At 47.1% G+C, this 12,536-nt stretch overlaps 2 long non-coding RNA genes across 2 annotated transcripts; both read right to left on the bottom strand.

Moving 5' to 3' along the window:
* Positions 1-366: 366 nt before the first annotated feature.
* On the bottom strand, positions 367-4,308 carry LOC111092672. The gene is made up of 3 exons (XR_005379039.1): positions 4,065-4,308; positions 3,688-3,844; positions 367-926 (listed from the first exon to the last, which is right to left on the bottom strand). It is a non-coding gene; the product is annotated as an uncharacterized LOC111092672 (long non-coding RNA).
* A 3,726-nt stretch (positions 4,309-8,034) lies between these two features.
* Positions 8,035-12,409, bottom strand: LOC119866260. Its single transcript, XR_005379577.1, has 2 exons — positions 10,341-12,409; positions 8,035-9,206 (listed from the first exon to the last, which is right to left on the bottom strand). It is a non-coding gene; the product is annotated as an uncharacterized LOC119866260 (long non-coding RNA).
* Between the last annotated feature and the right edge of the window lie 127 nt (positions 12,410-12,536).

The raw sequence follows: 12,536 nt of genomic DNA on the forward strand, positions 1-12,536 counted from the left end.
TTGTGGGGAAATGACCCAGACAGAAAGCAGGCTGAATCCAGCATGTCAGCAAGGCTGACTTTTCTAAGTCCAGCAGGAATGAGGCCAATTACACACAGATTTTGGGGTCACGTGGCTTCAAGGAAAGCAAGTCATTAGAGTCGTGGGCACCACGGAATGGGAAGCCAGTTCCACTGATCAGGGAGTGTTCCAGAAAACGCTGACCCTGATAAGAATGCTTTTTTAAAATATAAATTTATTTTTTATTGGTGTTCAATTTGCCAACATACAGAATAACACCCAATGCTCATCCCATCAAGTGCCCCCCTCAGTGCCCGTCACCCAGTCACCCCCACCCCCGCCCTCCTCCCCTTCCACCACCCCTAGTCCGTTTCCCAGAGTTAGGAGTTAAGAACGTTTTTATACGATTTCTACAAGTGGATTTCTACTTTTAGCACCTTGACCATCGTCAATGTTTTTAAGTGATTTCCATTTAGGGATTTTCTGGTTGCCCCTGTGGCCAGTGTGGATGGCAGCCAAATACCAGGATCTCATGTCCCAGCTGACAAGCATCCAACCAAAGGTGATCAAACTCTGTTGCCTTTGAATGAGCAACATTGGCTACTTCAAAAGGCGCAACTCTCCTGTCTCGGGCTTGGCGATCAAAGCTGGAAAGCTGCTAACAAGAACCAGAGTTCTCTCCGGAAGAGCTGGAGACACAGTCATTTGTGCAAACAGCCGCTCGGAGCTGAGGACGCTGAGGATGCTGAGGACGCTGAGGCCGGCCGGCTGTGCTCGCAGCACGAGCAAGGCTCCCGGTTTCAGACGCTCCTCTCCAGGCCAAATGATGGGTCCACATCACCAGTTACATAGAGTAGTAGAGTAGTAGTTGTGTTTTTTTTTTTTTTCTTAAGGGAAAAAAAAATCCAGATAGAACTTTTGAAACCCTTGGAAAGAATAAAGATAAAAAAGCAATCTTGAGAGATTCCTCAGAGTAGCTACAGCAGAATGAAAATAACCAACCATCCATACTGAAAAGCGTATTTGGGTCAATGGGACCTTAAATAAATAAACTTTTTAAAATTTTATGAAACACTGAAATGTTTTATTTTTGACCCATCCCTAAAATTTATGGTAAATACATTGTGTGTGTGTGTGTGTGTGTGTGTGTGTGTGTTGAAAATTTAAACAATACAGAAGTAGATACTAAAGCCTCCCTGCTCTCCATTCCCTAGAGGTAACTATTACTAGTATTTACGTACTTACATTTCAAGGCTTTTTTTCCTGTGTATATAAAAGTATGGTTTTAGGGGGATCCCTGGGTGGCTCAGCGGTTTGGCACTTGCCTTTGGCCCAGGGCGCGATCCTGGAGTCCCGGGATCGAATCCCACGTCGGGCTCCCGGTGCATGGAGCCTGCTTCTCCCTCCTCCTGTGTCTCTGCCTCTCTCTCTCTCTCTCTCTGTGTGACTATCATGAATAAATAAAAAATAAATAAATAAAATAAAAGTATGGTTTTATTTTTTTAATTTTTAAAAATATTTTATTTACTTACTCACGAGAGACACAGAGAGAGATAAGCAGAGACACAGGCAGAGGGAGAAGCAGGCTCCCCGCAGGGACCCCGATGTGGGACGCGATCCCGGGACCCCGGGGTCACGCCCTGGGCCGAAGATGGCGCTAAACCGCTGAGCCACCCGGGCTGCCGGAAGTATGGTTTTATAATACAAATAAAATAATACAGTTCAACAATATGCTTTTTCTACATTATAACAAATCAAACCCCTCTTATCTGAACATAGCGGTCAACTCTCTTTTTTAATAACTGCAAATTCCATCATATGATAATACCTGCAATCTTCCTGGAGAACCTGTTTCCACTAAATGATATGTACATTAGTAAGTTTTTTCTGTTTTTCTCTATTTTATAAAATATAATATTGAATCCTTATATATGAATTATTGCACAGGTGTGGAAATACTTATCAGGAGACATTCCAGAACTAGAAGAGACCAACAAATGAGACATTTAAAATCATAATAGCTATTTTAATATTTGACAGTTTGTTAGTATTTCTGTGTGTTTGATACCTGATATTAGAATTTTCTAAATTTGAAAATATATTTCAGAAATAATTATAGTGGGCAGCCCCAGTGGCTCAGTGGTTTAGCATCTGCCTTCAGCCCAAGGCGTGATCCTGGAGACCCGGGATCGAGTCTTGCGTCGGGCTCCCTGCAGGGAGCCTGCTTCTCCCTCTGCCTGTGTCTCTGCCTCTCTCTCTCTCTGTCTCGAATAAATACATAAAATCTTTTAAAAAAAGAAATAATTATACTTTTGATTTATTTGTCAGTAAAGTTAATCTTACCATGATAGTTATATTATTAATCTATTTTTCCATTTGTTTGTTTTCTTTATTAGCTTATTAGTTTCTTTACATATTGTAAATCTTAAGTCTTTGTTAACTAAATTATATTTTTCTTCTCAGTTTTCATTTCCCTTTTATTTCATTTATGGTTTCCTTTGCCCCAACAATACTTTAAATTTTTCCTAAGGGTCATCACTTTCTTTTATAACCTATGGGCTGCATGCCATACTTAAGAAGGGCTTCTCTGCCCCTAATTATATAAAAATATTTCTTCTGCATTCTGTCTTTTCACATAGTTTTGCATTTTATTTTATTTTATTTTTTTTTTTTTATAGTTTTGCATTTTATATTTAGATATTTTACCCACCTGGAATTTACTCATGGATGGTCTGAGAATTTAATTTTTTCTAAAGTTGGTTGGTAAGCAATCTTATTTTTAGATAAATGCTTTGTTGTGCGGTGGTTGAGAGCCCAGGGCCTTTCAGTCCCAGAGATCTTTACAGGAAGTGGAAGCCCAACTGTTTTGTGTGACTCTTGGCAAGTTCTCACATCTGTAAGGTGCGGGCATCGCACAGCATACCCAGAAGAATGGTGACTATCCGGCCAATGGGAACATCCAGGAAAGCACTTAGCACAGGAGTGGGCCATGAAAAGAACTTAATAAATATCAGCGGATCTCATTACTGGATTTTGAAAGAAGTGTCACTGTAATCACTTCCCTTACTGTTTAATTCTTCTATGTTTGTTGGTTGGTTGATTTGCTGTTGATTAGTTGGCCTGTTCTCTTTGGTTTGGATAGTATTGATTTCCATTTCCTTATTTGAGAAGATTAAGGCAAAACAAATGATTGCCCACCAGACAACTTTCAACTCTATGTATATTGTAAAACCCATTATGTAGTGGCTCCAATTTTCTGCCAAGAAATGAATGTGAACATGTGTTCTTACTTGCCTTACCTTAAACAATTCTGATTTCCAATATAATATTGTGCCCAGCGTGAAGTGGTGGCAGCAACGAACATAGTATCCTGTTCACTTTCTTAATTTTTATTCTCATTATGACATTATTTGTAAGATTATCTGTAAAATATTTGTATCCCCCACTAGATAATCTATAAGCATTTTAGGAGCAGGGACTCCATCCTTAGCACAGTGTCTGGCTCACTCTAGACACTCAATAAATATTCCATGAATAGTGAGTGGGACGGCAGTTTTACATCTCATGTATGCCTTGAAGTGATTTAAAATTTGCAGAACACTCTTGCAAAATAGATAGTATCATTCCCATTTCACAGATGAAGACATTGAGCCCTAATTCAATGAGCCCTGAGGATGCATGACCTACCTTGGTGTCCTCATTGCTGGTGGCAGAGGCATGACTGGCCCTGGGTGGGTTGTAGCAAGTAGGAGTCTCAGCCTGGCACTTCTCAAGGAAAACTGCCCACATGTTTTCCAGCAAGTCCAAGCTCAGTGGTTCCTTCTACGGAAGGTAGAACAGGGTCCTGTACCAGAGAATTAAGCAAGACAACAACAAGCTTTAGGCATGTCCCTGAAAAGCTGAAATAGACACTCATCATTTCTAGTGCAAATGACCAAGACCTGCCCTTTGCAAATTGGGTAAAATTCTAATCTCACTGGAGGTCAACTTGCCAATGACCAATAGGTTATAACCCAGTTTCAGAAAGGAAAAAGCGAGTGGGTGTCTGCAAGAACATCACCTACAAGATGACTTAACCTTTCCTGCGCTTGCAGACTTTCTGCTTGTCCTTGGCTCCCTGTCACATATCTGTCCCGGATGAGCTACAGAACAAGACCTATCAGGAAACTGAAACTGGCCACCAAACAGAGGAGGCCACGTGCCAGAGAGCATGTCTCAGCGTTGCTCTGTCAGCATCACGACTTATGTAATTGCCCATGCATGAGACCAACTGGAATCTGAATTGGGAGCAATGTTACATTTTGATCTTGTGTCATCGGCTAGTGAGTTCTTGAGTGGAATGTCTACTTGTTCTTCCAGTAACTGTGGCATTAGGAGCCTTTTATTATTTATTATTTAAATAATTATTTATGATTATTTTATGATTATTTATTATTCTCTGGGAATAATACACTCTGCAAATTCTGCCTTCTATTCAGTGTTAGGGAAGAAAACATTTTGTCTGTGCTGAAAAGGAGGTAGCATGGCCACTCATGGGGACTAGAAGGGGACAAGTGGCTGCCAGTGGCTTTTGTGGGGGCATCTCAGAAGGCACAGGAGGCCGAAGGCAGAGTCAAACATGGTGGAGAAAACAAGGGGAACCAACTCTAAAAGCCACTGTAGCAAGCTCTTAATGGGTGGGCGTTGGGGTTGAGTACACTGTATAACCCAGGAGGAGGGTGGCGATGTGGGGAACTTTAAGGATCATTCATGGGGAGGAAGGTCATCAGTGGAAAAAAACTCTGTAAAGTCACCAACAGAAAAACTATCCCTGGGAAGCATTTATTGAAGGAAAATAAATGGAGTTAGCAAACATACGTCTAGCTGCAGACGGCCGTCTGCTGAGGCACAGGACAAGAGACACCAATGGAGTGCTTTTGAGCTCTTCACATAAAGAGGCAAGCCTAATGCCATAAATATCAATAATTAATGCTCTTATATTAAATGGAATTCACACCGTAGATGTGGTCATCGAGAAGGAATATTCTTTTTCAAAAGCAGGTGGTCTGATGAGGATTGCATGTGGTGGAGGGTGGTGAGAAGGCCATCAGGCCAGGGGCTCTAAAACGACTTGACAGTCTCAGGAGATACCTGGAGAACCAAGAAGAGACCTTCACCACATGACCACTGTGCATGGTTAGGAGCGTGTGTGGACACAAATAGAGAAATTGAACAACTAGAGGTTATAACAATTGAGGATTTTACTTGTCTGCCAGATTCTTCTTCTTCCATTTCACTGTATTTGACAAAATAACCACCGCAACTGAAGCTTCCATGTCCCCATTTCTGGTAGGAAGAAACAGAATGGTGATGGGCAGAAAGCAAAGCTGCTGCTTATTTTATTCAAAAAGGACCTCCCAATGTAAAAAATAGTGAAAGGGAATAAAGGAGAAAGGAGAAAAAAATGAGTGGGAAATATCAGAAAGGAAGACTGAACATGAGAGGCTCCTAACTCTGGGAAACGAACTAGGGGTGGTAGAAAGGGAGGTGGGCAGGGGGTATGGGTGACTGGGTAACGGGCAGAGGGGGGCACTTGATGGGATGAGCACTGGGTGTTATTCTATACGTTGGCAAATTGAATACCAATAAAAAAATAAATGTATAAAAAAAAAAAAAGGACTTCCCTGCATTGACCAATGCATTGTCAGAGACCAGCCTCTTACGACCAGAGATCTAATTGTTCAGCTGTTCTCATCTCTGCTCTGAAAAAAAAAAAAAATTCTTTTGTTCCTAAAGTAGGAAAAGGGTACTGGGCAGACCAACTGAGTATCACACTGGGAATTAATATTTTAAATAAATCTAGAATAACTTACCAAAAATTTAATTTTATTACTAGGTAATTTTCTGTATATGAAAAACCATATTTCCAAAAATATAATCAGTTAAAATATACCACAATTTCAGCACCATATTTTGGATTTTTACCATTTTTAAACAATCCACTAACTTGGAAATCTTAGAAATAGCTTGGGCCTCTCTCAATCTTTGAAAGACATTGACACTGATACAAAGATAGATTATAAATCTTTATACACCTAAGGAGAATGCATAAATCTAAGGCTGGGGAATTAGAGAAAACGAAAAAAAAGTATAGAAATAGTGATAAGAGAATAAATTCTGGAAATCATCCCCCTCCACCCCCCACCCCCCGACAAAGATTGCTAGGCCAGCACAGAGTAAAGTGGCAAGATAAAAATCTCTCCTATCTGTAAATCTGGTCAAATTAGCTAAAAGCAGAGAATTGAATACATCTGTGACCTTAGCTTTGAGAACGTTAATTTTAAAGACAGATTCTGGGATGCCTGGGTGGCTCAGTGGTTGAGCGTCTGCCTTTGGCTCAGGTCATGACCCCAGGGTCCTGGGATCGAGTCCTGCACCAGGCTCCCTGCGTGGAGCCTGCTTCTCCCTCTGCCTGTGTCTCTCATGAATAAATAAATAAAATCTTTAAAAAAAAAAAAAAAAGAAGAAGAATTGGGAGTAAATAGGTATATCAGACAAGGCTCTGTGTGGTGAGGCTCCCGAAGCGGGTGTGATGGGGGTGGAGGGGAAACAGCAGCTTCCATTGGTGGTTGATGTTTAACAACCCCAGTGTGCCTTGTCTTCAGGTATCTTTTTTTAAAAAAGATTTTATTTGTTTATCTGCCAGAGAGAGAGAGAGCGCGCGCACAAGCAAGGGGAGTCTCAGGCAGAGGGAGAGGGAGAAGCAGGCTCCCTGCAGACCAGGGAGCCCAACACGGGTCTCGATCCCAGGACCGTGAGATCATGACCCAAGTGGAAGGCAGATGCTTAACTCACTGAGCCAAGCATCAGGCACCCGCAAGCATCTCTTTTTAAAAAAGGATTTTATATGTTTATTTGAGAAAGAGAGAGAGCGTGCGAGCACAAGAAGGGGGATGATCTGTGGGCTGTGTTTCCCGAGTCTGTTGGACCTGAGAGCCCTTCTCGTCACATGGGATGTCCATTAGCATCACGGACCATCCCCTGCAAGAGTCGCTCTACAAGAGTGCGTCGACCAGCTGCTGGCCTGACCCAGGACAAAATGCTTTCAGTTCTCCAGGCACCATGTGTCAGGATTTGGAACGAGCTGTTCCCCCCGCCCAGAACCTCTTCTCCTAACCGTCCCATGACCACCTCCTTCTTGTTATTAGGATCTGATTGAATGCACCTCTTCAGGGAAACTTTCCCGACCACCAGCCATTGGCCTCCCTCCAGTTCTAGTGACACCAATTTCAATTTTCTGCACGTTCGGTAAGCTCCACGCAAGCATGGGGTTTCCTCTTGTTCACCGCTGAATTCCGAATGCATGAAGGCGTCCGGCCCGAAGGTAACACTCAGTGGGTGTTTGTAAGGGAATTGTTCAATGGACACCTGCCGTTTCCTACGACACGGTTTGCAGCCTAACACCCAGCTTCAGCCCCCCTCGGCGCGCGGCCCCAGGAGGCACCCGGCCTGCACAGGGCGCCCACGAGAGCGTGGGGAGCAGGACCGGCCATGCCCGGGGTGCGGAGGGGCAGGCGCTGGCAGTGTCCAGGCTGAACCACCACCTCGGACTCGCGGCAGCTCTGAGGCAGGTGCACGGCTCCAGGTGAGCAAACCATGCTCGTAAAAGGCACGGTTGACATTCGAACGCCAGCCTAGCCGAGGCCACAGCTGTGGCCATTACCTCGGATCACGGGCCCTGCCGGAGGGACAGAGCGGCCCCCTGCCTTCAGGACCAGCGGCAGAACAGGGGGAGCACAGCCTGCCAGGTGTGCTCGGGTGGCAGCTCGCCGATCCCGCAGCTCAGGGCCGAGCACGCCCAGAACAAGCTGCCGAACCAACCAAAGCCTCCAACACTGTGCTTTTCCGGAGCAGCGCTGGCCCCAAACCTGGAGGGGGCCCAGTGCCCCACCTGCAGGGTCCCTACCGCGGGAGCAAGGAGCGACACCGGCCATAAGCACCAATGACGGAAGTTACGGTGGAGCAAACTACAAAGATGACACCTCTCCACAGATATTCTAGTTCACTCTTTAATTTAACGGACACAGAAATGGGCAATTTAAGACGCATATTCATTCCACAAATGCTCCGGCGCCGTGTCGGGCGCCCGGGTGGCTCCGCGCAGAGTGAACAGGCCAGAGAGGATCCTTGTCCTCCTCAGTAAACGCTGCACGGATGAGGGACTAAATGTCGGGATTGGTGGATACGGCTAAAGATGTGCGGGCTCCCAGGGCTCCTGGCTATGCTTCAAGAGCTGTACACTTAGCTTTGGCGGAAAGATACATGTGATTCTGGGAAAAAGCATTTAATTACCTCACTACTTCTCACCAAGGTGTCCGTTTACTCTGGGTCAACTTAGCTTCGACTTCACCGGAAGAAGCTATTGTGTGGTGCCTCTGGGCAATGGAGCAGGTCTAGTCAAGCACCAGCTACACCTGCTTCTTCTCAGCCCCGGTAAACTGACCCTGAGAATCTCATCCGAACAACTGACCTAAAAGCCCTTTTACTTAAAAAAAAAAAAAAAAAAAGATGTGGTACAAATAACCTCTATATCAGTAGGGGTTCTCCAAAGAAGCAGAACCAATGGGATATGTCTGCATTTATGGAGGGAGATTTGTTTCTGGAAAACTGGCTCATGTGATTGTGGACATGTCATGCCCTAAATCTGTAGGGTGGGCTGGCTGGCTAGAGACTCAGACAGGATTTCTAGGTCACAGTCTCGAGGCAGAAATCCTTCCCTGAAAAATCCATTTTTGCTCCTGAAGCCTTCAACGGAGTGGATGAGGCCCACCCACATTATCAAGAGTCATCTCCTTTACTTAAAGTTAACTGATGATAGTAACCACACCTGCACAACACCTGGACAGCAGCATCTATGTCCCTTGTGTTTGACTGAACAGCTGGACACTGTACCCCAACTATCCTGACATAAAATTAAGTATCATCAGCTTTCAAGAGGCCCAAGTGTTTATGACTTAACTAAAGCATTTGGCTAAGTTATTGTTCCGTATTCTCAGCAACAGTTCCAAACAAAGTCCATTGCACCTCAGAAACTTATTCCAAAAAATGAAATAGGGGTGCTTCGGCGGCTCAGCTGATTCGGCCTCAAATTCTTGACCTCCCCTCAGGCCTTGATCTCGGGGTGGTGAGTTCAAGCCCCACATTGGGCTCCATGGTGGGTGTGGAGCCTGCTTAAAAAAACAAAACAAAACAAATGAAACAAGTGAAGTGAGCCAGAAAAACAGGACAAAATTTGTGTTTTCACTGTTTTTGGAGACACTGCTGAAACTCTACCCATCTTTGAGAAACTGTGTGGTATTTGCTTTCCATAAACAACATTGCAAAATAGCCAGCCTGATTCTTGCTGTCACCACGAGAGCCTGGATGCCACAGGGTGTGGGCCCCTTTGGTGAAATCAGACCCGAGGAAACTGTAGAAGATTGTAGACTCGGAATGACTGAGGATGAAGAGGAGAAGGAGAGGAAGGGAGAGGAGAGTGGAGAGGAGGAGGAGGAACCAACAGAGGAGGAGGAGAGGAAGGGAGGGAGCAGAGAGGGAGAGAAGACACCCCTTGGGGGATGGAAGATTGTTTTGAACTAGCGTCTACGCATGTGCATGTGTGTGCATGTGTGTGTGCCTGTGCGTCCACATGTATGTGTGTGCATGTGTATATGCATTTGTGTGCATGTGCATGTGTACGTATGTGCATGTTGTGCATGTGCACGTGTCCACATGTATGGGCGTGTGTATGTGCAGGTATGTGTATGTGTATGTGCATTTGTGTGCATGTGCATGTGTACGTGTTTGTGCCTGTGTGCATGTGTGCGTGTGCATGGGTGCATGCATGTGCACGTGCATGTGTACGTGTGTGTGTTGGCCAGCGCAGTGAGACACGCTGTGGCCCAGGGTGGAGGTGGCTGGCACTGGGGAGGACAAGTTGGGCTCTGCCCTCGTGCTCCTCTACCCCGTTTGGTGCAGCCATCACCTGCCCCCTCCCCAGGACTCCACAGCAATGAGCTGTGGCCGTTGGTAAGTGCAAGCCCAAGAGTGCAAGCCCAGATGGGGGGAGGCGTGAAGAAAGTGTCCGGGCCTGAACAGCACCAGGAACCCACCCCACCCCTGCCAGCACCCAGAGCTGGTGTTTCAAAATCCCTCCCCTCCCTGTTCTCTCTGGGAGCTGGAAAAGGAAGCGGTGCTGATGACTCGGAGCAGCTGCAGGGTTACTAGGTGCGTGATTCCAAAGGAGACAGATTCACTGTCATTTTTAAAGTCCTAGGGCTTGCACCCTTCTCTTCCCTTGAATTTCCCAGGGGGACACATACGAGGGCCGTGTCTCTCAACCTCGGCAATCTTGACATTTGGGGTCAGATAATCCCTTGCTGGTTGAGGCTATCCTGGGTGTTTTACGATGTGCAGCAGCAAGCCAGGTCTCTACTCAGCAGATGCCAGTCGTTCCCCAAGTCGTGCTGGTGAAACTGTCTCTGGACTTGGCCACATGTTCCCCGGGGTATGGACTCGCCCCTGGTTGAGACAGAGAATCCGTGGTGCAGCCCCAGGGACTTGGCAGCACAGTCAGCCTGACTCGGGGAACCCGACAGACAGCTGAGTGGGGGCTGCCTCGAAAGGAAAGCACCAAACCGGCCAACTTACGTTAGTGAGAACAAAAGTAACTCAAACTGGGGGGGAAACAGTAATTTAAACAAGTACTAGAAATACCTAAGGCGGGCAGGCGTCCTGGAAGAGAAGACAAGGGGTTGTGTCCGGGGAGCCACACCGAGGGGCACGCGGAGAGCAACGTTTTCACGTTTTACAAGCATTTTAATCATCAATGCAGCACGTAGGCAGAAAAGAAGAGGAAGCATCATGTGAACGGCTGTTGTGAAGCTAAAGGTAACCCCACACGGAAGCACCGGTCGGGCCAGGAAATTGCACGTGGGGTTCAGAGAACCCGGCGCCTTACTTGCGATTCGAGGGGCTTCCCCTTCCCTAGAGGAGCCCTGATACGATGCGGAGTCCCCGGTTCATCCTAATTTCAACTCTGCGAGGTCATCCAGAGTGTTTCCCAGGTAATTTCCAGGTAATTTCCGCATGTACTCCTGGAAACCGTGGACGACCGTTATCTGCTCCATATCGTCCCCGACACTCGCTCTGTCGGCGGCTTTCACTAACCCAGCGCGGATGCGGGGCTGTCTCACTGTCGCTTGCAGGTTAACCCCCCCAATCCCTAACCAGGCTGAGGACTCGCAGGTAAACCCCTACGATCACTAACCAGGCTGAGGACTCGCAGGTAAATCCCACGATTGCTAACCAGGCTGAGGACTTCCCTCGCTCGGGGACTCCGTGTTACATTACTCGTCTTGCTGGGGCTTCCTCTCTTTTGCTCTCATTCCTTTTTTAAAAAATATTTTATTTATTTGTTTGAGAAAGAGAGAGCGGGGGGCAGAGGGGGAGGGAGAAGCAGCCGCACCCGCCCCCCCAGCAGGGCCCGACGTGGGTCTGGGTCCCAGGACCTGGGATCACGACCTGAACCAGAGGCAGACGCTTCCCCGACGAAGCCCGCAGGAGCCACTGTTTTACCTTGGTTAAGTGACATTGTACCTGCGCTAGGAGCACGAGGCTGTTAAGTCGCGGGGGGCTGCGGCCGGCTCCCCCGGTTGCCGCCCTCTCGGGTGCTCGTGTGTGCGGGCAGGCCACGCTGCTGCTCTCCTCCCACCCCCAGCTCTGACGCCCAGGAGAGCCCCCTCGGTGTCCCCATCTGTGCCCGTCAGCCCGGAGCCTTCGTTGCTGGATGGGTGTCCAGTGACCGGTGCTGTTCAGGCTCTTGCAAACACGACTGCGGGGGGCGGCCCCGGAGACCTCAGGCACAGGACACCCTCGTTCGGAGTCTTTACAAGGTGCCACCAGCCAACAACAACCTGGGATCAAGCCAGCCAGTCCCCGGCGCACGTACTTTATGTGAAGACGCAGAGCACATGCCGACGGTCTGCAGCCGCCGCTTCCCAAGAATTTCTTTCTTGCTCTTTTCCCACATATTTTCTGTCCCTCCCGTGACTTCTCTGAAGTCTCCCAGGACCGAGGAGGACAGGGATGTGGTCAGCTCTCACTCGCCTTCTTGCCGTGGGTCAGTCGACAACATAATTTAGGAAATTGAGAGTTAGGCACAAAGTGAGCAGAGAAGAAATGCCGCAGCCTCTGTCACAAAATGTGCCGGGGTCAACGGCTGGTAAAGAACAGAGCATCCTGGGGCGCCTCAGGCGCTGCCTTCGGCTCGGGTCGTGGTCACAGGGCCCTGGGTTCGAGTTCCGCACCCAGCTCCCTGCTTCTCTCCCTCTCCCCCTCCCTCTGTGCTCTCTCTCTCAGATAAATAAGTAAAATCTTTTTTTAAAAAAAAAGTAGGAACAGAGTATTCCGATGTGATTTGTTTCAGAACAAAGAGAAAGAAGGAAATGCCTCATGTTCTTTTTATGAAAGGAATGTAACATTGATACCAGAACTTGATAAAGACCTCCCCCTCCACC

Source organism: Canis lupus, chromosome 26 (assembly GCF_011100685.1).
Source record: "Canis lupus familiaris isolate Mischka breed German Shepherd chromosome 26, alternate assembly UU_Cfam_GSD_1.0, whole genome shotgun sequence".
NCBI classification, from domain to species: domain Eukaryota; kingdom Metazoa; phylum Chordata; class Mammalia; order Carnivora; family Canidae; genus Canis; species Canis lupus.